At 40.4% G+C, this 26,076-nt stretch overlaps 1 protein-coding gene across 3 annotated transcripts in view; it reads left to right on the top strand.

Moving 5' to 3' along the window:
* STXBP6 (syntaxin binding protein 6) overlaps nucleotides 1-26,076 on the top strand; it is a 255,205-nt gene that overhangs the window by 38,855 nt on the left and 190,274 nt on the right. The window contains exon 1 of one of the 3 annotated variants that reach the window (XM_007986357.3): nucleotides 1,665-1,786. The exons of the other annotated variants lie outside the window; for them this stretch is intronic. The gene's annotated coding sequence lies outside the window, so the exon portion shown is untranslated. Of the gene's footprint in view, nucleotides 1-1,664; nucleotides 1,787-26,076 lie in introns of those variants that run through there. 3 annotated transcript variants of the gene reach the window in all.

The raw sequence follows: 26,076 nt of genomic DNA, 5'->3' as shown, positions 1-26,076 counted from the left end.
GGCATCCTAAGACCAACAAACTTGAGAACTACTATTCTAGGCTCATCTTTTATGTTTTGTGCTACATACATATAATCACTTGTGGCCTTCTAAATTAGTTCCATTTTTTTTTAAACTCAATTTTTGTGTATGCCTGAGTGATCTACTTCAAGTCTCACAGCTAATAAGTGGCAAAACTAGAATTTGACTCTAGTCAAATCTGAGACTGCAGTGAGCTGCTTTTGTTCCATTGTACTGCAGCCTGGGTGACAGAACGAGATCCTGTCTCACAAAACAAAACAAAAAACAACTAGTACTCTGAATATGTTGTTTTTCTGGTCACAGTAGGAAATTCAAAATGTAGTAATGGTTTCTTAGAGTATTGACTTTTGAAGATCTCAGTCATCCGGAGAAGAGCCTGCCTTGCCTGTGGAATTTGTTAATGGCTCATATATTTTCCACTAATTTCTGAATCCAGGATCCAATCTATCGCTCACCTGTGTAGCTTAGACATATATTTTTTTCATCCTGTAGTTGGCTGAACCAAATCCTGCAAGAAAACATTCTGCAATTTTAAAAACTGAATAATGGTGCCTTAAGCCTGGGACTCTCATTTATTTTTATCATTGAACGGTATATAAATCTCTAAAATATGGCTACTTAAAATATAACTGGATTTTGTAGTCTCTGGGGCTCAGGGAAAGCATAATTTTGTCTCATTCTCTTGGGCTGAACCCAGTAACGTGCCATTTTGTCACAATTCTCAATAACCTTAGCTTCTCTTGGCTAATGAACAACATTAGGTCTTATTTCCCAGGTATGGAAGAGTTTCTATCATAAGAAAAGGAAGTGTGTCTCCTAAACAGTTATCAGTGGCTTTCTGAAGTTAGTGCATATGCAGGAGCGGAGCAGTCTTATGTAATATCCTTGAGTATTTTTCCAACATAGGAAATACCTGACGGTACCTGACAGCCTCAGGTGCCATCTGGAAAAGTGTCATCTTGTAGGAAGCTTGGATCAGAGCCTGTGTCACTATTCAGGTGCGTCATAATTACTTTGTGGTTCTGGTGGGGAGTGAAGCAAAGACTGTGTCAAAGGTTGCAGGGTTCTTAATGGAATATGAATTTCTTTGTTGGAAAGTAGATCTTGAATACTAAACTACTTTTTGTAGTTACAGACAAATTCAGTTTGAACTGTAGCCTTGCTTGTTATTTTTCTCAACATTAAATCTACCATTGTGGAAAGGTCTCAATATCTGATTTAATATCTCAATATCTCAATATCTGATTTGTTGCATTTAGATTTCTATATTTGGACTGTCATTTTCATGGGCTTTTCTAGCCCATCTAGCCCAATGAGATGAACAAAGTCATCTAATTAACTTTGTTGGAGGTAGTTTTAGAATAAAGTCAGAATGTAAAGTAGAAAGGTGGTTCTTTCATAGGATGGGCTTTGAAACTCCACACCACCACCATTGGTCTTGTCAAAATTTGATTTTCTTTCATGTTTATCACTTTTACCAAATCCTTCCCCCTCAAAGAAAAGAAAAAAAAATCATCAAACAGACCCGTCTCCACATGCAAAGCATGTAGTATGTGATGATTAATGATAGGAGCCTGGAACTTAAGGCTGGGGAATGCCAGGAATTTGGGGTTTTAGTGTCACTAAGGCTCTGCCTTTCTGTGCTTTAGTTTCCTGTTTAGAAAGTTCTGCTCCTTCATAAGGACCTTGAAGTACTAGGAGGAAAGGTGCTTTGTGTGTGGAGTTTTCCATAAAGTGCAGTCCCAACTAAAAGACTGCGTTAAAGGTAGGTAAATGCCTTATAAAAACGTATTTTAAATACAAAACATTTGTTTGTTTATGCCACTTATTTATTTATTTAAGTATAAAATAACCTCAGGCAATTAGAATTCAGGTTTAAAATTCAGGTTTTGTTTATTGAATTCTCTTCCTAAGAGCAAAGAATATAAAGGCTTGGGAAGTAGAAATTGGAACGCATTTTAATTGCCTGAATAGGTTTACCGGAGAAGAAGTTTTATTAAAGTGGAAACATGTTCTTCCTCTGAGTCTGATTACAGGCTACTTTGGGCTAGTCCATAAATCTGTTTCCAAATCTAAAGTGAGCGTCACCATCGTAAAGTGTGCCATAACTTAACAGCTCTTCCTGAGGACTACCTTGGCTAAAGATTCTATGGTGAGAACTCATAATTCCAGGAATGCGTGTTGAGCTGGAATATCTCATATCAGTGATTCCCAAAGAGGAATGAGGGTGTGTCCGAATCTCCAAGTGTGCTTTTGAAGCTCTGAAAACCTCTTTTCCTTTGCCCAGGATCTCAGTGAGCCACTGTTAGTAGCAGTTGTGTTTGGTATCTTTAGGTGTTTTAGTGAAAAAACAACTGAAGTTAGGCTGATGAGGAGATTGGGGGTAGCCTGTTAGCTTTTCTCCCTGGAGAGTGCCACTCGCTCTAGAAAAAGTAAATAATGGCTTCGAACGATTTGTAGTTCATACAGTGGCAGTCACATTGCTGAAAATTTGGTAACATATAATGTTTGTGGTATTTGGCTTGGTTCTAAATGCAGTTTGTGTGTGTGTGATGTTGTTTTGCATGAAGAGGCTACATGTGGGTACTTTGATGCCCCGGAACAGAAACCAGTGGGACTAGAAAACCTGAATCTCTAAGTGCAGGGTCAGCACCAAGTTGGAGTAAGTTCTCAAAGACTAGGTGACATTGTGGCGATGGCGTGCTCCTCAGTTTGTCGGGCTGGGCTTGTTGGGTTTCTGGTTCACTGAGGGAGGAGATTTTCTGTGCATTTGATTACGCTACATAATACTGTGCAACCTAACATTTTGGGCTTTGGGTCTGGGAAGGAAATGTATTTTGATTATTTATTGTATAGTTTTGTATAATTTGTATAATTTACGCCTTGTTTTGAGATGCAAGTAGGAAAATGGAAAAGGAACCCAAGTAATCAGCAAATGAGCTTAAGAGAAAAGTCCCTGGGAAATTAAATAATATTTGAAGCTTCAAAGCTGTATGTTTAAGTTTTAGAACATCAGATATTAGGACACAGTGATAAGAATTCTCCATTTATTGCACTGTTTTGAAATTTCATTTTTTAATTGCTTTAAGACATCCTTAACTTGATGTCTTATAATGCAGTTCGATAGTTGTGTGAGACCATTCTGAAGTGAAAACCAAACAAATTAACTAGAAATGATCTTAGCTATCATCCCATCCATCCTTTTTATTTTGCTAATGAATCCAGTAACTTGTGATAAAAGTCATATCTTGCTCTCAGAATTCTCCATGTCTCTCGTGGGGTTAGCACATAATACACACTGGCTGACTGGTAGGCTGGCTGAGATAGTATTTGCTAAAAAACCCTAAACCTTTTGACCACAGGATTTGTGAAGAAAGTCTTGGTGGAAGCTTTGAGAAGAATGGTGGAAGATGTTAGAATGACTCTTCATTTTGGGATTTAAAAGCTTAGCCATTCTTCTATGAGTTGTTAGATGCTACTGCTTGCTATTCTAAAAGCTTCTGATGTGTAGAATATTCTAGAGGTATAAAACCTTTTGATGTGTAAAATGTCTTTTTTGTTACACATTCTCAAGCCGGTAGTCTCTTTTACCATTACTTTGAGAGCATTATGTAATTGCTATTTGAGAGTCAACAGAAAAACGAATAAATAGGAATTATTGTTGCCAATAGACACTGTTCTCCATACACCAAAAATTAAATAAAACATGAATTTTAAAGCTCCATCAAGCAACAGCTTGTCAAATTAATTATAACATTCAGTGAGTCTTTAACAACCTAAAGTAATTTATCAGGTACATTTGTCTTACCAGACTACATTTGGAAAGATGAACTCTTTTTTTTTTTTTTTTAAGACAAGGTCTCTGTGTGTCTCCCAGGCTGGAGTGCAGTGGTGTGATCATGACTCACTTACAGCCTCAACCTCTTGGGCTCAAGCAGTCCTCCCACTTCAGCTGGGACCACAGGCATATGTACCACACCTGGCTAGTTTTTTGTAGAGTTGGAGTCCCACTCTGATGGTCTTGAACTCTTGGGCTCAAGCGATCCTCCCACCTTCATCTCCCAACGTGCTGGGATTACAGGTGTGAGCTACCGTACCTGGCCAAAAAGATACACTTTTAAAACTTAAAAAATATTTTTTTAAATGAATTGTGTATACTTCCCATGTATAGAGCTGAGTCTGGCAGCTAACATTTTGTTCATGTGGGAATCAGGCAAATTTGTTTCTGAATTAAAGGAATTTCCTATCTTCGTTTCTGGCTTCATGCCGTGGGTGCCAGTGCCAGCTGAGAGAGCCATCTGCAGGCCTCTGTAGTAGAGTGGGAGCCAGGTGAAAGTGAGCCAGGCCTGCAGATGTGGTTCTTGTTAGGTAAAGACTTAGCAGAAGCGTGTCCAGTCCTGGAGATCGTCCATTCTCAGTTTATTTGGAGACTTTAAGATGGTAGAACAATGACAGGTTTCTAGAAACCCTGTGTTTAGTACAAAAAGTGGCTTGTCTGTGAGACCTCCTTTTGAGATGTTCAAAAGAATGTGAATATATTGGAACACTGCAGAAATAATTTCTTCTGTGGTTCCAAAATCTTTAGATTTGGAAGAAAGAATTCAAATAATTGTATTGATTTCATCCATTCCTTCTGCAAATGTTTATTGAGCATTTCTAATATGCCCTGCACTGATCTGGATACCAGACAACATGGACATAATTCCCTGGCCTCACAGAGCTTCCAGTGGAGGAGACAGACACACACAGAAGTTAAATATGTCAGACAGTGATATGAGCCATGGGGAAAACTAAAACTGGGAAGGAGATGGGAATTGTGCCAAGGAGTAAGGGAACCATGTCAGGACCTGGGGTCTTGTACTACCTGTGGTGACTGACTATACCCACAGGCATGAAATAGAACAGTCATTTACATATTGTGGTTGATTGTGCTGTCATAGTTACTACTATCATTATCACAGTCACCGTCAGAAAGCATTTACCCCACACCTCTTAACAAGGTTTTATACAGAATGAGTCATATAGCTAAGTGTTTGTCCTCAAGACTGACAGCCCTTACGTGTACACATGCAGATAACTTACTAATGATGAATAGAAATTCCAACAATTGTATTCATTCAACAAATGTTTATTGTATACAAGGCATTGTGGAGGACAGCAAGATAAATCACATATATATCTTGCCAAAGGGGCATACAGTTCAGTAGTGTCATAGAGCAGGTCATTTGCATGTCAGTGATTTAACATTTGAGATAGACCATGAAAGTGTATGTCATATGCTGATTTTGCATTTTTGCCGAGGCATAATTTTGAGTCAACTGCTTTGGGAGGCTGGTATGGGGTAACTAATGTAGGAGTGTGTGTTTAGACATTTCCTTGTGTCCACATTGCAGTGAGGAATTGTTTCTACCTATTGCTGAATATGGTAAATGCCTTTGAAGTAAAATATGCCTTTTTTTGGTGAAAAATTGCTCTGAGAAGAAAGCCAGCTTCTAGAGTTGGTGATGGAATTGCTGAATCTAAGATGTGATATTTTTTGGTCAGTACATGGAACCATTGAGGGCCTCAGGGAAATACTTAGCATTTTGCTGCCCTTGTCAGGGAAATTTTATGCTGTACTAGTGTTTGCCAGCTTGGACATGAACCCCTCGTGAATATATGTTTTGGATAGATCTTGATAAAGGCCCTATTGGGAATGTGGACACAGCAGAATTTATCTCCCTTGCTTGAAGCAGAGCTGTGTCTTCTGGGCCCCAATATCAGATTCTTCCCTTTCCTTGACAAATAAAGCATCAACCATATTTATGTGAGGGTTCCTCATGTTTATTATCTATATGGGACCAAAAGTTTGCTACCATAGAAACAGTTTTTTAATATATGTATGTATACGTGTGTGTATACACACACATATACATATGCAGCCTTAGAAACAAGGCAAGAGAAAGCTTGGAAGGGGGAGGAAAAGCCATAAAATACCATGGCGGAGGCTATGGCTTCTCAGCATAATCCATGTTTTCCTCTTCCTGAGCCCACAGCAAGAATGCATTTCCCAGCCTCCTTTGCAGTTAGGTACAGCCACGTGCCTGAGTTCCAGCCAATGGGATGACCACAGTGAAGACAGCTGAGCCCATCAGCTTGAATCCCTAGTTCAGTGTGTGGAAGAGGAACACCTCATTCACCAGTTCTCTGTCATGGGAGCAAGAATAAAGGTCGGAGGTCTTTGAGCCATTCTAAAGAAGTCAGGGGTCTCTTTTGACAGTGATGAGTTTGGATCATAATCCTGACTGTCATAATCCTGAATGTTGAAATTCTGAACATCGAAATCCCAAAAGATCAAAATCCCTAAAGTCCAAAGTCCCTCTTGTCTAAAATTCTGAAAATCACAATCACAGGATGTTTATGTTAGGCCAGCTCTTTTGGGCTATCTCTATACAATTGTCCAAAATCTTTCCCTGTAATATATATTTTTATATGCTGAATTTTCTTTTTAGTTATTTAGCTTTTTTCTTTTCTCTTTTTTTTAGTTTTTTTTCCCACTATTTTAAATTTGTAGATTTTTTATAGTTCACTATGCTATGTATTTCATTTTTGCATCACTTCCAATACCGGAATTATAAATTGTGTAGAGACTTTAGAGAGTTCTAATTCCTTTTATGCAATTTTTTTGCAAATTTGACTCCACAAAAGTGTATTATCACCATGTTGAGTTTGTGTGTAAGCATTCTGTGTGCACTTGAAAATGTTGCAACTTTCTCAGCACATAAAGAGATGTTCTTTTTGTACATCTGCATTTGTGAAGGATACAATTTCTTGATCTCAGCTCTTTGGATGACTGCATAAGTGGTGGTGACCCATTGTGGTTTTTCATCAATCTCGTCAGAAGACTTAGGTTGTTCATCACAATATTTCAGATGATTGTAGTCATAAAGCCAGGTGCAAACAATGACCAACCGTAATGATATGCATTTATATAGTTCCCCTTTTGAATTAGTTCATTTTGGATATGGTTTGTCTGCTAATAATTGTTATACCCATGCAACTGTTGTCAGTCTATCTGAGTGTTTTTGCTTTCAAAAATACGTATCCTGTTATTGTCCATTTTATCGTGTTAAGTGACCTAGGAAGTGTTCTGTCATATCTTTGTTTCTTAACTAAATCCCCTTTAAAAAAGGTAAATAAATGTCTTTTCATGAATCTTTAAATTATTTTTTTAAGAATTATATTTGCAAGATTTTGAGATTTCACTGAGATTGTGTCTTTTGGGATTATGATCAGCTCCCGCAGTGACTAGTCTTTCCTGACTAATACTGTGACCATGTGTGGTAAGTGAGAGCAGTAAAGATGACAGTTTCAGAGCTGAGATCTGTCTTCATCAGTTTACTGTACCTGGTTGTTTCCATCTGAATGGCAGAGTCAGTGCTCATGGATGAGGGTAGTTATGCTCATAGGCCCAGGCTGTGTGTGTGTTTATTACTGCACTCACCTTAATTGCTTATAGAAAGCTATGCTTCTTGTTGTGCACTCCCCAGCAGCTGAGTGTAGAATCTCGGGAATGTGAACTGACCCTTAATTTTTCTTCCTTTTTAGCTCTTTTCCTCAATTATTTTAGTCCCTATCTTGTGCTAGGTGGTATTGAGATACGTAGAAATGAAAGAAACATGGACTCTGCCCTCAAAGAGCTAACAACCCTAGTTGACCAGACTGCCCCAAGTGGGACTCCCACTGAAATCGATTTATTTAAACAATAAATGACTTTATCAGGAGCTAGGGGTATATTGGTTCCAGGTGCTGTTTCTTTGTTCCTCCTGATCCAGTCAGTTTTGCCCTTGAAACTTATTTCAGGTGGTCAACCACAAAGTCCAGTACACAACCATACTTAGTATTGCCGTTCCCTCCCCGATGTCTGTAATTCTCACATAGACCCTTGAGCAGTGCAGCAAATTGTCCAGAGAAAGTTGATTGAGTGCTCTTTTCCCTTTGAATTCCATGGAGCTGGGCCCACATGGAAGAAGCAAAATTATTACTTTGTTAAATATTGGGAATGGTAGATAGTGAGGTGAGGGGATTGGCTTGTGTAGCCTGAGAAAATCCTACTCAGCTGTTTTAGTTGTTAGTTTCAGCAGATTCAATTGCTCCCTTCGTTTCGCCTATCACCGTATTTCAAATTAGAATTTGAGGATCAGCTGCCTTCTTCTTTTTTAGCAGTCTCCCTCTTCAGTTTGCATGATCACTCACGTTTGCTCTTGTCAATGTCAGCTTGTCTGGTGTACTCCTTGGCGGTAGGCACCAGGTCTCAACTGTCTTTGTATTCTTTCTGCTAATCCTTTACTCCAGAGCGTAAACAGTGCTTTATATATTATGTATGGCACAATAAATGTTTGATGAATGAATGAATTACTTAAATTTCTTAAACTGGGAGAGCTTCTTAAGCTAGTTTCATACTCGGTGAATAGGTCTTTCCCTGGGGAACATCATTTCCTGCTGCCATTTTGTTGCTATCAATTCATGTGATGTTTTGTCTTGTTGTTGTGACACTGGCCTGGCCTTGGCCAGTAACAGGAGTCACCCAGCTTGAGATTTAAGAAGGGAAAGTGATGACATGCTAAGTGGTTGCTCTATCAGTGTAGAAGGATGTGATCCAAAAGGTACTTATAGTGGGCATGTCTGGTGGATGGTACTGAACCACGTTCTTATGCTTTTCTCAGCAAAAGAATTTCCTTATGTTACATGTACTGTATGACTCAATCTAATAAAAGAACAACAGATTAATCTTTTCCTGCCCAGTAGCTAGGTTTGTACCTGAGGTCCTGCTTGACTCCCTGAAGGTTCCAGAGAAGTCTCTGAAAAGGGATGCATGCACATGCATAATTTTGCTTGTTTCCCTAATAAAATTACAGCTGAAAACTTTCCCTGGAGGACTTGTTATGCTTCTTCCTAAAAGCACATTTCAATAATGATGACAAAAGAATGGTGATTTAGGATTACCCTAAAGGCTAGGAGAGAAGGTATTTCACAGGAAGAGGCTCCACTCTCCTTGGTATTAGAGGTTTCATCACTTGCTCCTTTGAGCACCTGTGGGGTTCCTGTCTACAGCTTCCTTTGTTTTTGGGCTTAACAACTGGTCTCCTTCCCTCCAACTCAGAGGTCATTTAGAAAGAAACTGGCCAGAGCTTTTCTCTGATCTTGCTCTTCTTGCTTCTTGTCAGTTTAATATTCTTTTGCCAAAGGTCAGTGAAGCAGAAGATCATCTTCACATCTTTGATTCCTTGACATTTACATTTAAGAATCTATACATTAGGCCGGCCTCGGTGGCTCACGTCTGTAATCCCAGCACTTTCAGGGACTGAGGCAGGTGGATCACCTGAGGTCACGAGTTCGAGACCAACCTGGCCAACATGGTGAAACCCCATCTCCACTAAAAATACAAAAATTAGCAGGGCATGGTGGCACACGCCTGTAATACCAGCTACTCTGGAGGCTGAGGCAGGAGAATAACTTGAACCTGGGAGGCGGAGGTTGCAGTGAGCATAGATTGCACCATTGCACTCCAGCCTGGGCAACAAGAGTGAAACTCTATCTGAGGAAAAAAAAAAAAAAAAGAATCTGTATATTTAAAAACATTTCAGTGCTAACTTGTTGGTTAACTTTGACCAAATTTACAAAGATGGGGAAATTACTGTTTCTTTAAGAAGACTTAGAAAGTCATAAGAATGGCCAGGCATGGTGGCTCACGCTGTCCCAGCACTTTGGGAGACCGAGGAGGGTGGATCACGAGGTCAGGAGATCGAGACCATCCTGGCTAACGTGGTGAAACCCTGTCTCTACTAAAAATACAAAAAATTAGCTGGGCATGGTGGCACGCACCTGTAGTCCCAGCTACTTGGGAGGCTGAGGCAAGAGAATCGCTTGAACCCAGGAGGTGGAGGTTGCAGTGAGCCGAGATCGTGCCACTGCACTCCAGCCTCGGCGACAGAGCAAGACTCCGTCTCAAAAGAAAAAAAAAAAAAAGTCATAAGAATTTAGCTGTATGGTATTCTCTGTCATAAATTAACTTTAAAAAATTGTTAAAGTTGGAAGTAGGAAGTTTATTAACTTTTGTGAAATAGTCTGTCATGATCAATAGTGAAGGAGTTAAATTTTGTCTGAATTTTAATTCACTTATAGTATCCTGAAAGTATTAGTCTAGCCTCATCTACGTATGTGAAATAATTTTAGAGAATGTCCTCATGAAGTATCCGTATGTTGGGTCACAAGAAAAGCACCTAGTTTATAATACACGTAAATTGATGCCCTTTCTAACCTTGACTAGTGTTGTGTGTCCCTATTTCATAGTGGCTTAAGTGATGTTGCAAGTAATAGCCTGAGACTCTAGCCTAGTGACTCTACATATACATTTTAGACAAAAGACCTGGAGAAGGTACATGTTTGAATAGGAAATAATTATGGATAAGTTGAAGAATATGCTTTATTGTAGAAGATAATGCTATCATCTGCCCTCATTATATTCACTGTGATGGAAAAATAAATTGCCACACCAAAGGCCTGCTTACTTCACTTCCTGTGAACATGTCCCATGTGCAAGAAAAATTACAAGGCATGCCAAAAGGCAAGAAAAACACAGTCTGAAGAGACAAAGTAATGATCAAGCCCAGATTCTGAAACAGATGTTGGAATTATCAGACAAGGAATTTAAAAGAACTCTGATACATTAAGGGTTCTAATGGAAAAAATAGACAACATGCAAGAACAGATGGGTAATATAAGCAGAGAGATTGAAACTCTAAGAAAGAATCAAAAGAAAATGTTAGAAATAAAAACCACGGTTACCAAAATGAAGAGTGGTGGAACTGAAAGTTCCAACCCTCTAATCATGCCTTGATCCTCCTTCTGGCAACCAGCCCCTATTCTGAAACTATCTAGGGACCCAAAAGTGTCATCTTGTTAGCATAAACTCTGATATGGTTGAAAGCGATTTTTTAATGAATTTTAAAAGCTACTGCTATCATTCAGGAAGTTCCACAGGTTTTAGGAGATCTGTGCCGGGGACTGTGTAGTCAGAATGCCCTGTATGTATGAATTCTTGGGAATCTTATGCATTAGGTGGTGAGCTATTTTAAGGCAGGGACCTTAAGTCTCCTTGCATTCTATTCAGCACATTAATCACTCAGTAAGTCCTTGTTGAGAAGGATCTAATCATCAAAGGCAGGGGCAAAAAGACATTCAAATATTTGTTGTTCCAAGAGAAAAAGCCTCTGTCTTCACATTCTTCCCATGGTTATGCAGAGGTAAAGGGAAAATTTCCCCTTTTTCCTCTGAAGGTTCACTGAAAAATCAATTCACAAAAGGCGGATTCATTGGAGAAAAAGCATCCAAGTTTATTTACCATGAACAAGCAGAACCCTTCAGAATGAAGACCCAAAGATAAAGGGGAAATTGTCCCTTTCTGTGCTTAGGTTCAACAAAGTAGAGACAACTGTAGTAAAATAGAACTGGACAAAAAGGGTAAGATCTAATGCTAATAGGCTGAGTGGGGAAACCCAGCAAGGCCTGGCTGTCTGGATTCTTCTTGGTCTCTCTGATCATGCATTCCTTCCTTCTGGGTGGGGCAGGGTTCTCTCTGGAATGGGGTTGGTGGGGCAGGGTTCTCTCTGGAATGGAGTGGGTGGGGCAGGGTTCTCTGGAATGGGGGTCTTGTGTACAATGGTAAACCCTAACGTTCCCTCTGCATTTCTGTGTAAAACTGACCATAAAGAAATTATCTGACTAAAGATAATTAGGTTTTTTGGCTGGCTGTGGGGAAGAAGGTTCTGGTTTTAATTTCTCCCTGCCTTAGGGAGAAATGCCAGTTTCTATAGCTAGCCTAGGGGGAGAATGGGACTAGAAGACAGGAGGGCAGGAGGAGGTCACAGAAAAACTTTTGCTTCTGAGACCTTCATTTTCGGGTATTGTTTTCCAAGTCCTAGCCATTAGCAAATCATAGACTATAAACTGCTGGAGCCTATCCGAGTCCTAATGTTTCAAAAAACAAAAAAAAAAAGGCTGGGTGCAGTGGCTTACACATGTAATCCCAACACTTTGGGAGGCCGAGGTGGGCGGATCGCGAGGTCAGGAAATCGAGACAATCCTGGCTAACACGGTGAAACCCCGTCTCTACTAAAAATACAAAAAAATTAGCCAGATGTGGTGGCGGGAGTCTGTAGTCCCAGCAACTCAGGAGGCTGAGGCAGGAGAATGGCATGAATCCAGGAAGTGGAGCTTGCAGTGAACCAAGGTTGCGCCACTGCCCTCCAGCCTGGGAGACAGAGCAAGACTCTGTCTCAAAAAAAAAAAAAAAAAAAATTATTTTAAGGGTGTCCTACAAAACTTTAAATAAATTATCTCAGGCCAATATGATGATGTCCCCAGGGATTATAAGCAGAAAAACACTTATAATTTGTAACTAAAACAAGCTAACATATTAGCATCCTTGTCTAAATAGCTAAATCACTGTTATACTCACAGACACATGCACATAACACTATTCTTCCTGCTAGGATCTGGGTTGTGTTCACGATTTGTTGTAGCTAGAGGTATTAGAAACTTCAGTTTACTCCCGTAACGTTGTTTTTGTATCCCCTCTGGGCTTTGGACTTTTCTGATACTGCTCCGAGGACACTGTCTATATATTGCAACTCTTTCAGCTGTAATCCTCTGTTATTAAACTGAAGTCTTTTGGGGGTAGTGGCACCCCCCAAAAGTGGTACCTTCTGTAGTCTTCAGAGGTCACCTCCTGTGACCATTCTACCCACACATCAGACTTAATCCCTTTGGATTCCCATAGCATTGTATTCATATCTGCTAATGTCACGTAGTACGCGTCCCATTACAGTTTCTTTCCTAGCCCATCTGTGAGCTTCTTTAGAGCAGCATTCATGTTTTAGTCTGTCTTTTTTAATATCCTAGATAATAGCATGGATACTCAACACATGTTGTTGGTTTGAATGAAAAAATTCTTTCTTTCAGCACTCTGAAGATTGTACTCCATGCTTTTCTTACTTGCATGGTTTCTGGTGAGCAATCTGCTGTCAGTTGCTCTCGTGTTCCTCTGTAGGTAGGATATTCTTTTCCTTCTGGCTTCTTTACAGATTTTCACTTCCTTCTTGGTTTTCTGCAGTCTGAATAAGATATGCCTAAGGGTGTTTTTTTGGGGGTATTGTGGTATAGTGAGAAATGTATACAGACGATCCCTGACTTACCATGGTTTGACTAACAATTTTTCAGCTTTACAATGGGTTTATTGGGGTGTTAAAAGCATTTTCAACTTACTGTATTTTTAACTTACAGTTGGTTTATTGGATCATAACTCTATTGTAAGTTGAGCATCTGTATATTATAAAAATGTATGTATATATGTATATAATATGTAACTTGAAGGGATATGTGTTCACTGGTATGAGAGCAAGGAACATATTTAGTTAAGGTTGAAGGCATTATTTTCTCCCATAAGAATAATATTTTTGTCAATTTCTTGGAAATGGCCAAGGTTTAGCTTTTTATTCCTTGAATATTGAAGACAGACTATTGATTTTTTAAGGAGAATTCATTGAAGTTTTTATGTATGGTAAAATGATATTGCCCAAATAGTTTCCTTTTAAAACAAACACAAAAAAGGTAACTCCCTCCAGGTTAGGGCCTGGATCATAGTAACACTTATATCTTCAGTGTCTGTCAAGACTGCAGTAGATGTTCAGTAAATTTAGATTGATACATATAAATTTATACGTTGTAACAGTTAGGCCAAAGTAGCTGAGCTTTGTTGTTTACCTCCTGTATAGAGTCCTACACAAGAGGTCATGCTCCCAATTCAAGTAGTAGTCATTCTCTAGTAACATTAATTTGATTGAAAGAACTTTTGTTATTCCCTGAACTTGGTCTGATATTTCTCCAGCTATCAGCGGGCAGTTTTTCTTTTATTTCCAATATTTCTGTAATCTTTAGCTCAGCCAGTAAACAAAAACACCAAAATTCAGACTTCTCATCTCTAATTCATGCATAAGAATATATTGACTTTATTGAAAAAATTACTTTTTTGCTTAAAACAACCCCTTCCCACTTCCTAGACAACCAATGCAAAGACGATCACCATAATAACCCAAGAAGTGCACATTTTAATAACATGCCATTTTTCATTTATCAGATTGGCAACAACTAGTATGACTGATAATACCTAGTGTTTGACAGAAAAACTGCAGTCTCATACACTAGGGTAGAGGGTTAATTAAAATTACATTTTGGAAGAATATTGGACATATTTATCAATATTTTAAATATGTATCAATTTCTAACAACTTCTACAGGAATATTTGCACAGATACACAATGGTGGTTATATTTTTTACCATTGAAAAATTGGAAAGAGTGTGAATATCCACTAATAGGAAAATGGTCAAGTAAAATGTGACATATTTGTATAAAGAAATATATAGTTTTTAATAATAGGATATGTTCTCTCTTTTTATATGCACACAAATGATATAATACATATAATTTTTTAAGGTAAAAAGAAAAGTTGTATTTCCATTGAAATGTGTGTGAATTATATAATCATAGGAAGAAGTTTAGGAGATTGTACGGCATGCTGTTAACAATGGTTATCTCTGAAGGGTAGATTTATAGCAGCCTTTTATTTTCTACTTTGTGCATTTTTGTATTGCTTATATAACAAAAGAATTATAAATATTTTAAAATACTTATTCAGTGCTCTTTAGGAGTGGGGCACTTAGCTCTGGATTGGGGATGCAAAGATGCACAATAAGACTTGATACTGATCACTAGGAGTTTACTGCTTAGTCAGTGAACACAGGGAAGCAAATATATACAGTAATATCCATGGGTACTTATAGAAGTTGCAAAACATTTGGTAGGATTAAGGATTAGTTTGATTGAGTACGAACTGGGCATGAAAGAGAATAAGAAAGCTGCCATAGAAGAGGTTTGAACTGAACCTTGAAAAATGTGATATTTGATGGATGAATAGATGGCAGAGGGAGCATGAGAGAGTAAAGGCCTGGACGATGGTGTCAGGTTTGAGTTTTGGAAGTACAAGAAGGTTGACTTGGCTTCAGTTCATGAGCACCTGTGTATGTGAGTGTTGTTGGGGAAATGGTGAGGGCTACGCACATTGGAAAGAGTAGATAGAATTCTGGCCTGTGAGTCAGGAAATTGCCCCTTCCTGCGTCTGACATATGCGAGCTGTGTGAATCTCCATAAAGTCACTTTCCCTCTGTGGATGCCAGTTTCTTAATCTGTAAAATGAGAGAGGTTGAACTAGATTAGTGGCGTCCTATGCTTTTACTTTTTTCCCTTTCTTTCTTTAGCTGTCATTTCCCAGGAAGCGTGTATTTCCATTCATTCTTGTGTCTTTGTATGCTCTGGAGCTAAGTCTCGGCACCAAAATTTCCCTCTCCCCTGCATTCCCTTCTGTTTTTTTTTTTTTTTGTTTTTTGTTTTTTTGTTTTTTTTGTTTTTTGAGATGGAGTTTCATTCATTTCTCTCTTGTTGCCCAGGCTGGAGTACAATGGTATGATCTTGGCTCACCACAACCTCTTGCTTCCCAGGTTCAAGCGATTCTCCTGCCTCAGTCTTCCAAGTAGCTGGAATTACAGGCATGTGCCACTATGCCTGGCTAATTTTTTTTTTTTTTTTTTTTTTTAGTAGAGACGGGGTTTCTCCATGTAAGTCAGGCTGGTCTCGAACTGGCGACCTCAGTTGATCCACCTGCCCTGGCCTCCCAAAGTGCTGGGATTACCCGTGTGAGCCTTTTTTTTTTTTTTTTTTTTTTTTAAAGAGAGAAGCAAAGAGACCGTGTGTGATGTCAAGAATGAGATAGTTGAAATTTAACTGAAACTTACTTACTAGAGAAGTGATTTTGGGAATTATTGTTTTGAATGAGCTTCTAGGGCGGTAGCAGAGGAGAACAAAGCTGAGAGGTTCAGGTATAGGAAGCCCAGTTAGGTTGACAGTTGCAAGTTTACCAAGGAATTTGGTGTGAGGAAGAAATTCCTAAGGACTAAAACCTTGAGCCATAAAATGTTACAATCTACTCAGCACAAATAAGTCTAATAAATAGCCAAGAAGCATTAAAAAATTAATCTAGGATCTTTTGTCTAGAATTCATCTCGTAAGTAAATTTAATGTATGGAAGGTATACATTATATTTAGATCAACAAAATATATGTAGGTTTATTACTTTTACCCATGAAGTTATAAAACTACAAGAAAATTCAGCCATTTCTTTTATTATTTCAAATACTTGGGGTGGGGAGTAGGAGAATGAGTTCCAAATATGGAATCCCCTCTACAATTTATATAGTAAATCTACATATATAGGTCAACATAAAAATTTTTACCTAATCGATGTACTTTTCTTTCCATTTGAGTTCTGAAAGCAGTGTTCAGATTTGTAATATACAGTTTCTAAAATCTAGTGTGTAAAGTTTGTGAAAAGACATTAATAAAGTAAGTTTATTGGGATCTCAGTACACAGCTTACTTTAGAACAGACATTGAATCAGACTAGTCCTCTAAAAGGGAAGGATATGGGCTGGTAAACATTCAGGGGTATTTAGTTACTATGTTTCTAAGGTAGTTTTTTTGCTCATGTGGTTGGCCCATGAATGAATCCCAAAGATAGAAGTTTTATTCCCAAGAAGTTTATTTTCTAGGAGCTAGAATAATTTGGATACCCTTAAAAGAAAAATATTTTTACCAGTTTTGTTAGGAAGTCCATGGAAGGTAAGAATAATGCTATTTTCTTTAACATTTCTACTATGCTGGAGATTTGGTCTAGTGGCTCACTGCAAAAATCCCACCTTCTTTAAGGAGTATTTTCAAATCTCCCTAGTAGGAATTAATCTATACATTCTCATTTATGGATTCATCCATTCATGCAAAAAAAAAAAAAAAAAACTATTATTGAGCACTTGCTATGTGGGATTAAAACTGTGAGCAAAATAAACATAGTTCCTGCTGCTATGGTCTGAATGTGTTCCTCCAAAATTTGTATGTTGAATCTAATCACTAATATGATGGTTGTAGAAAGTGGGGCCTTTGGGAAGTGACTAGGTCACGAGGGCAGATTTCTTGTGAATGGGATTGTTACCCTTATAAAAGAGGCCCCAGAGAACTGCCTTGTCCCTTCTACCGTATGAGGACACAAATACAAGGCACCATCTATGAACTAGGAAATGGGTCTTTGTCAGACACCAAATCTGCTGATGCCTTGATCTTGAACTTCTTAGCCTCCCGAAAAGTGAGAAATAAGTTTTTGTTGTTTATAAGCTACCTAGTCTATGGAATTTTTTTTTTTTTTTTTTTTTCCCAGACAGAGTCTCACTCTGTCACCTAGGCTAGAGTAGTGCAATGGTGTGATCTCAGCTCTCTCCAGCCTCTGCCTCCTGGGCTCAATTGATCCACCTGCCTCAGCCTCCCGAGTAGCTGGGACAACAGATGTGTGCCACCACACCCAGCTAATTTTCATATTTTTGGTAGAGACAGGGTTTTACTATGTTGCTCAGGGTGGTTTCAAACTCCTGACCTCAGATGATTTGCCCGCCTCAGCCTCCCAAAGTGCTGGGATTAAAGGCGTGAGCCACCACACTTGGCCATATAGAATTTTGTAATAGCAACCAGAATGGACTAAGCCACCTGCCTTCCTAGAATTCATGGTTTCATGGAGGAGTATGGGGCAACTACACAGTGTTAACAGGTAGTATTATTACTAGTATAATGGACGAAGTTCAGGCTGGATGCACATCTGGAAAGACTTCTTGGAGAAAGTGCTATCTAAGCCAAGTAGTAGTTAACTGGATGAGCAGTGATGGCTAGGGGCAATATACAAGGCTGGGGAAATAGCTTTGTGAAGGGATTGAAAGACTGGAAAGGAAATTCAGAGTGGTTCGAGCTTGGTGCGTGAGGGAGAAGGAAGTAGTGTCAAGAAGAAAAGTTAGACAAATAGTGCCTCTAGAACCCTGAGAGCCTTATCAAACCCACTCTACTGATGGCAGTGGTGAGCTATTGAGTTGATGACAGACATTCTAGAAAAATCACTGTAGTTGCCATGTAGAGAATGTATTAGATGGAAGCAAGAAAGTCATCACCGTTAAAGGTCAGAGGTAAAAAATCAATCCTACAATCCCATCTTTAGAGTCTGTTTCTTCAGAACTACTCCTGGTACCAAGTACTTCATGAGTCAGGGTCCAGTCAGAAAAGAGAAGCAAAGTATGTATTTCAGATACTACCTGAGGTGATTTAACATAGGGAATTGGGGACCTGGGATATTTGATGGCCGAAAATGTAAATAGTGGAAGCAGAGGCTATATATAGAGAGACTGGTAACTCCAGGAAGCAGCTGCCATCCATGCAGCTGGGAGGGACAAGAGGGAGTGGGTGAACCAAGAAACTCATAGGGGCTACCATAGAGCTGATGTGCTGATTGCTAAGGAGGTACTGGATCTCTGGGGGAGGATTTCCGTCGCGCTGGTACTCAGACTATCAAGGGAGGGTCCAAGGCTGGTACACAGAGTGCTTAAAGCACGGGCATTGGGAGCTGTCTGCTGTACAGGCTGACAGGAGCTGGAAAACAGGAAGAAAGTTTCTTCTCTCCACCTCTGCCTTCCGGTTGCAAAGGAGTCTGGGAAACATATGTGGTTTGAAGACTTCTGGTCCCAGTGTCATAAAGCAGAATACAGAGGGTGGGCTTGGGCTGACAGACCGCTGGAAAATAATCTACCCCAGGCATTTCAGAAAAGTAACTCTACCTATGTACTGTGGGAAGCGGGTTGGAAGGAGGTAGAACTGGGCACTGTTCATTGTACTGAGGATGTTGGTAGTAATCTAGGCAGGAGATGATGGCGCCTTGGTTTAGAGCAATGGCAAGGAAGAGAGAAGTGAGTAGAGGTGGAGAGATTTAGAAAGTAGAGTTGAACAGAATTGGTAATTTATTGTGAGGGATGGGGATCAGATAGAATAAAGGAGGGAGAGGGATTGAGAAAGCTTGAGTTTTTTATTTAGGTGCATTGTGGTGCTGTGTACTGAGATAGGACTGGAAACTGTTTGGAGGAAGATGATTCATTCAGTTTTGGACCTGCTCAGTTTGATGTGCCTGTGGCTCATCTAGGTGGAAATTCATTGTGAACATGTGGGCTGAAGAAGTAGATGTGATGCGTTTTCAGCCTGTAGGTGGTACTTGAAGTCTTAGAAATGACTGAGATCACCAAAGGAAACTATAGAGTGCAAAGAGAAAAGATCATAAGCTAGATCCAAGAGGCATAACAGCGTTTTAGGAAAGAACACAGCAGCGGAGAGAAGTTTGCAGTGGCTGTGAAAGAGTGGTCAGAGACGTTAGAAGAAAACCAGAGTGTGTGGAGTCCCAGAACTAGGGAAGAATGTTGGAAGAAGAGATCATGGTCAACAGTTCAGATGCTCTAAAGTTGACTGTTCAGTGTTGTTTGTGCTTCTGTTATCATACTCATCAAGTCTGCCTGTTTTTCAGAGTTACTTATGGTTGATTCTCCTTTAGTATCATGTAGGGCTGGGGTGCTGTGCCGTATATGCCTCAGCAGCTAGCATTGATGTTTTGCACATACATATATTCTTGATTGGTGCTTATTGCATTACATTAATCAGGGGTCAGCAAACTCCAGCTTGTGAGTCAGGCACTTGTTTTTATAAACAAAATTTTGCTACAACACAGTGATGTCCATTCATTTATGTCTTGTCTATGACAACTTTCACACTGTCACAGCAGAGTTCAGTAGCCGTACCAACTGTGGTCTACAAAGCTTAAAATGTTTACTAAGTGGTCCTTTATATTTGCTGACCCCTGGATTATGGTCCTGCATTAGGTGTTTTATGTCAGCTGGTAAGGTTGTGTCTTTAACCTTTCCCCACCCCCGCCCCCTTATTTTTTCTTCAAATTTGTTTGGGATATTTAGGGAAGATGTGGAGTATAGACTGTGCCTTGGCAGCATTGGTCATGGTCTTGTTTGTGGTAAGAAGGCAGCAGAGCCAAGGGAAAGCAAAGATCATGGGTACTTGTGGTATTCTCTTTCAGTGTGACTATGGGACTAAGTAGTACTTTTTTTTTTTTTTTTTTTTTGAGACGGAGTCTCCCTCTGTAGCCCAGGCTGGAGTGCAGTGGCCGGATCTCAGCTCACTGCAAGCTCCGCCTCCCGGGTTTACGCCATTCTCCTGCCTCCGCCTCCCGAGTAGCTGGGACTACAGGCGCCTGCCACCTCGCCCGGCTAGTTTTTTGTATTTTTTTTTTAGTAGAGTCGGGGTTTCACCGTGTTAGCCAGGATGGTCTTGATCTCCTGACCTCGTGATCCGCCCGTCTCGGCCTCCCAAAGTGCTGGGATTACAGGCTTGAGCCACCGCGCCCGGCCGACTAAGTAGTACTTTTAAAAGGAAAGGCTAGAACCAGGAAAACGGAACAAGATGGGGAAGATGGATCTGTGCATTGAAGACATGCTTTTTCAGCTCCATGACGTGGAGCTATTTCCTAGCTATTGTGCTAGGTGCTGGGATTTCTTCAGTAGCTCAGAATCTTGTTGGAAAAACAGACCGAGAAGCAGAATCTTACAGTTCCCTGCAATGTGCTTGCCACAGTGATAAAGCTGGTGGAATGTTGGACAACAGAGTGGCACCTAGCCTAGCCCAGGGAGAAGCAGCAGGAAGGAGAATGATCGTATTAGGAGGAGGGCCACCAGGAGTCTGGGTTCCATATTGCCACATGCGAGCTGGAAATGGATGTAGGGGCTGTGAGGCTTGGTGGGCCGTCTACCAGTTCTCTAGTCAGAATTCCTGTGTGAGAAGCAAGCCCTCGAGGCTGTGTAGTCATGGAGAAAAGGCAGTTCTGAGAGATGTACTTATCTGTCACCAAAGTTGTCTTCTAGGCATTCTTTCATTTTCTTTCTTCTTTTGTTAGATGACATATCTAGTGTGGTTTGAATTTGTGGGAATCATAACGTTGAATTGGTTGATTTTTCCCTTATGTAAAATATAAAAGTCATCTTGCATTAATATGTCTTTTGACTGTATTTATGTTGCTCTTGGGGTTGATAAAAGCTCAGTGAACTGAGCATCTAACAGGCAATGAAAGTTCTCTGTGTATTTAAGACTCTGAATTGGCTGTCATTTTACTATCCATACCTCTTAACAACATCAAATTACACGTTCGCATTAATCTGCATTCTCTCAGTGACCTGTATAAACTGATTGGGGCAGCTGTTAGGCCTACTGTATGAATAAAGAAAGTAAGACAAATACTTGCAGATTTTAATTTTTTGCCAATATTCATTGCTTTTGTTGGTTCTTTTGGTTGCAAGTAACAGCAGGTCATTCCAATTACTTTAGGAAAAGAAGAGATTTTCATAAGCCTGCGTATGAACTGGAAGGGGGGATGACTAGATAAGCGGAAATTCTGGGTGCTTCCTTTTCTCCTCTCTTCTCCTCCTCCTCTCTCTTTGCTCTTCTCCTCCTCTTTCTCTTCCTCCTCCTTCTTTCACTCATCTCCTTCTCCTCTCTCTTCCTCCTCTCTGCTTTCCTCTCCTCTCTCTCTGCTGCCTCTCCTCTGTCCCCTCTCTGCTCTCCTCTCTCTTCTTGTCTCTCTTCTTTCTCTTTCCCCCTACTCCCTCCTTTTTCTCTCCTCCTTTCTCATGTTCTTTCTCCTTTCTTCTCTTTCTCTGCTCTACTCTCCTCTCTCCTCCATCCTCTCCCCTCCCTTCCTGCTCCCTGTCCCTTCTCTGCTTGTTCCTCTCTTTCCCTCCTCTTCTCTCTGCATATCTGCATCACCCTTTCCTCAATCTACAGACAGACCAGTTTTCTCTGTGGCATTTGCTTGTATGTGATCGGCCTTCTTCTCTCAGCCTCTTTCTAGATAACTGACCTTAAAGCTTCAGCTCCCACTACTAATTGCTCTGTTTTCTTTCAGGATTTAATTGGCCCAGCTTATGTTTTCTTTTCTTTCTTTCTTTCTTTTTTTTTCTTTTTGAGACGGAGTTTCACTCATGTCCAGGCTGGAGTGCAATGGCGTGATCTCGACTCACTGCAACCTCCGCCTCCCAGGTTCAAGCAATTCTCCTGCCTCAGCTTCCTGAGTAGCTGGGATAACAGGCATGCACCATCACATCCAGCTAATTTTGTATTTTTAGGAGAGATGGGGTTTTGCCATGTTACTCAGGTTGGTCTCAAACTCCTGACCTGAGGTGATCTACTCACCTCGGCCTCCCAAAGTGCTGGGACTACAGATGTGAGCCACTGTGTGCTGCGTAGCTTATCTTTTCAAGCAAAGTCATATTGTAGATGGGTTGATTCTTCCTAAGTCAAGCCTTTCTCAACTCTCCCCATCCCACTCAGCTTGGAACAGGGAGGCATACCCATGTGGTGCATAAGATCAGGAAGTTGGAAGCTTCCTTCGGAAGCACAAAGTGGTGAGAAGCAAGACATTCTGAGGCACGACCCTTCCCCGCCCTGGCTCATAACTCATTTCCTACACACAGTTCTAAGGATCTCCTCTTCTAATGTAAGCCAATCCTTATAGGTAAAACCACATATTCACTTAACCTTCCCCCAACAGGAAGTGTCCAAAGTCATAGTCAGCTCTTGCTGACTGTGGGACCATTTAAAAAGCATCATCTCCGTCTGAAGCCACAATTCTCAGTGATCTCTGTCACAATTCTAGTTCTGTCATGATCCATTTGAACCATTCTGCAACCCATAGACTACATGGCACATGTAACCACGGTACATGCTTAATGTATAAAGGTGAGGACTGTCTTAATACTCATGTAAAAAAGGGGAGAAGCCTCCACCTCCCAGTCTGTCTGTGAGAAAGACACATCATACCTAGATCACTGGCTCAACACATGCTCTGTCTAGTAGAACAGAGCCCACACTGGTGATGGGCAGCCTCCTTGCTGGCATTCTGAGGCCAGATGCTGGGAAATAGGTTCATTGGAGGATCTTAATTAAGCATGAAGACAGTCCTCACCTTTATACATTAGGTGTATACCATACTGCCATCCCCCTCCCCGCAAAGACGCATTTTACATTCTTTGTATTTGTTTCTTCGGGGCCTGCTTTGTGGCACTTTATCAGAGCAGCTGGCATACTGGGAGAGGGATAGAATATGAAGTGTTTATAAAATTCTAAGATGACTATGTGATAGGAATATTTGACTTGGTTTTTGTTTATTTTGATGCCCTTAGTTCAGTTTCCCCAAATCGCTGTGATGATTTCTTGAGCTCTGCTTTACTGCCCCATTGGGCAGTACTTTTTTATTTTTAAACTGTGCTGTAACTTCCTGAAAATATATTCTTACAACTTTCCCAGTCATGCTAATTAATTTAGTATCCACACCAGCTTCTGTATCCTCAGTAACCAGACAGTGATGAATTAGTAAACAGGCCAGTTATTAGAAAAATAGAACAACCTGGAGGATGCTTACCTGAGAGGCAGCCTCAGTTTGGATGGTGGAATAGGGAGTAGTGGGGTCTGGTGATTTGGAGGTTGTGGAGATGGTGGGGGGTGCGGGCCTAATGTTGCCAGGTCTTCCCAGTTTTCAACAGAAACTGGAAATATGTTTTACCTGAAATATATATTTTTAGAAATATATGTGAGTCAAGAAAACTTAAACTTGCAAAACTTTCCTTTTGTAACCTCAGGCCTGTTCCTTCCCACTTCAGTGAAACTTCTCTACATAGGTGGGGATGAACATTTTTAAAGTGGTGTTCTGCCTGCTTCTCCCACTTCAAGAACACTTTAGTACCAAATGGACGTTTGAAGAGTACCTATTTTCCTCAGATACCTCTTTCCTGTGGTGTCTCCATGACCGTTTATTTTTTCTTGCTCTTCTGCAAGGGTTCAGGTTCTGTGCAGAAATGGTTGTCTCCAGAGTATTCTCTGCTTTCCACCTTAGATTGGAGGCTGTCTGTCTCTGTCAGCTGAAGCAATTCAGGGCACACCCATTGCACAGAACCCAGGTGGAAGCAGAGGCTGGAGCAGGCATATGTTCTAGGTCACTCACACAGAGCTAACAGCTTATTGAAATGTTGCATGGCTTTTTCTTGAAGTGGATCTACCTGCGTAATCCATGCAGGTAGACTTAATTAATTTTTTTAATTACATTTCAAGGGTAGACTTAATAGAGTAAGTATCTCCTGATCATCAGCCTCTGAAGGATTAAACAGTACTTGCCCCTTCTGCTGCTGTGAAGCAGCAACTTCAGATTCTTAATGTAGTCTAGTTGGTTGCCTGTTTTCCTTGTCTTTCTCCTCAACAAGACAATTTTTTTCTTTGAACATATCTGATTTGTCTGTGATCTCCAACCCTGCACAGAGCCCAGGTCGTGGTAATTACTCACTAATGTTTGTTGAATGAAGAAGGATAGGTCCTGCCCCTAGACGGATTTTCTCAGGCACAGAAATATTCATCAAGGCCAGATGAATGTCCTCTTAGAAGGCTAGGAGCACTTTGGCCCTGCATTATGTGATTTCTCTCTCTGCTGGTTGGTGCTGAATGACAGTGACTATTATTCTTTCTTCCTTTGCCTAATTTCTGAGCACACAAGACCTGTCTATATTGATTTCTTTTAAACTGCTGCATTGGTTGACTAACTTCTGCACTGACTGACTAATCTTCTTGAAGAAGATTGTTCTTCTTCCCCACTAGAATGTAAGCTCCATGAGAGAAAGTACTTTGTTGCTCTTCTTCTCCTCAGTATCCTCAGTGTTAGGACAGTGCAGTGATACTGAATGAGTAAGTGTGTATCTTACTCCAGCTTTGCTCTGCTCTTTGTCCATTTTCTGTTTGTTTTTCTCCTTCTTAAGAAAATGTTCACACCACTCTGTATCTCCCTTGGGTAACAACACTTCACAATGGGGAAGACTTCACTTGGCTCTTGCCATTATTTTCCTGCTTAGGCTGGCAATTCCCTATGGAGAGGCAGAGGGTAGCAATGGAAATGAGATGGGATTGGAGGAGGAAGACCCATTCCTTCTCTTTATGTGTCAGGAAAGACAATCATACCTCCCTCAGAAGTGTGGAAGATGAAATAGGATGGCACTTGAGGAAAGGCTTTGTAAAATACTCTGTGATGAACATGCTTTTGCAACTAAGAAGCTGACATGCTGATTTGCTTGACTGCTGTTCAAGGATCAGGGCACCCCAGGTGGGAGCAGTTGGACCCAGGGAGCTGACTTCCATAACCTCCTTCATTCTTCACAACAGTCCTAGGAAGTGGGTGATACTGTCCTACTTTAAAGGTGAAGATGCAGGTCTCGGAGATGTAGGATTTTTGCCCAAGTATTATTCATTGAGTAAAAGCAAAGCCAGGCTCAGACCTAGGTCCTGTGATGACAGATGTAAACTTCTTGTCACCATCCAACATCTCTCAGGTCGGGTGGGCGAGAAGTGACCCCCGTATCTTGGCCTCCAGCTTTTGGATGGTGATCCTGATCACATTTGTTTGAATGTCTTTGTAATGTGTTTATGTGGGTACCATTAAGCTTGCACTAGTGTTAATTGAGTTCATATTAGGGTAGTATTCAATTGATAGATTTTTTTTTCTTTCCTATCAAACACTGCGCAGCTAGTTAGGTCAGAAGTTAGTTATTTTCTTGAATATGCTGATTAAAAAGAGGTTGACACTGAATGACAGAGGAATTGATTGAATAAAGCAGAGCCCGAATTTGCATGTGGACCTTGAGTCTGACCTGGATTTGTACGTTATTTTGTTACATCCCAAGACATAGAATAGAGATGACCACCTATCCACCCATTCCACTCACATGGAGATTTCACTGTTGAATGTGCTCAGTCCTAACCAAGGCATTCTAGTTTATAGCTTAAGTGAACCTGTAAAGAAGACTCTCCAGTTACCCAACAGGACCTTGTGCAGCTGTGTGTGGAAATCAGGATAATTCCAGTGTTTCTGAGAGTGTTTTAATAGAGCACTGATTACAGATTGCAGGCACCTGGTGGTGTTTTTGTGCTGCGGCTGAAGGGTGCAGTTCCAAAGA

The sequence above is a fragment of the Chlorocebus sabaeus genome, chromosome 24 (genome assembly GCF_047675955.1).
Source record: "Chlorocebus sabaeus isolate Y175 chromosome 24, mChlSab1.0.hap1, whole genome shotgun sequence".
Taxonomy (NCBI): domain Eukaryota; kingdom Metazoa; phylum Chordata; class Mammalia; order Primates; family Cercopithecidae; genus Chlorocebus; species Chlorocebus sabaeus.
This window is presented reverse-complemented; position numbering and strand designations above follow the sequence as displayed.